Source organism: Equus przewalskii, chromosome 13, assembly GCF_037783145.1.
Source record: "Equus przewalskii isolate Varuska chromosome 13, EquPr2, whole genome shotgun sequence".
Lineage (NCBI taxonomy): Eukaryota > Metazoa > Chordata > Mammalia > Perissodactyla > Equidae > Equus > Equus przewalskii.
Window position 1 is genome coordinate 7001782 of NC_091843.1, and position 845 is coordinate 7002626.

Consider the following 845-nt stretch of genomic DNA (forward strand, 5'->3'; position numbering starts at 1 on the left):
CTCTGAAGCCTCTACTGAATCATAGACCCCGGGGTGTGAAGGGGAACCCTTTTCCTCTGCCTGGGTGCCATTCCTGTGTACAACACATGACTAAATGGCTGTGAAGGGTTGGTAGACATACCTTGGAACTGCCCTCGCCTGAAGCTAGCAAGCGTAGCCAGGAGCGGGCAGGCAGTTCCTCTCCCCTGGACCATTGCAGGTGCTGCTTATATCAGTGTTTCTCAAACTTGAATGTGTGCAAGCATCACATGGAGATCTTAGAAAAAATATATATTCTGATTCAGAAGTTCAGGGGCCCCTGAGAGTGTTGCTGATAAGCTCCAGGTGATGCTGATGCTGCTGGCCCTCGGCGATGCTTTGTAGCCAAGCCTTGGACAACATCACAGATTACTTCAAACTGAGTCTTTGGTTCTTAGTTGAGTCTACTACTGGATATTGTTAATCTAATAAATTTTAACCTATTTAGTTGGTTCCCTATTAAAATAAACCACTTCCACCTTTACCGTCAGTACCCCTACGTTAGGACTGTACTACCACAGTCAGACGTTTGGGCAGCGTGTGCCCTCTTTTCAAAGCAAGCTGGCCACGTGTTTAGGGCAGGTGGCAGTCATCTGAAATGTATTCTGCTTCCCACCTCCTAATGGACACAGTTCCATTTCCAGCTGAAGTAGGTGCTGTCCTTTTCTGTTTGGGATTCAACAGCCGGAGTCCTCGGCCTGGAGAAGGGCTCCTCTAGGCGTGTACTCAGCTAAGAGGTGAGCATGGAATGAGCAGTGTGTCCAGTCCTATGCACAGACGCTCAGGCTACCTGCCATCCGCGTTCTAGACCGTGAGCCCTCAGTGGG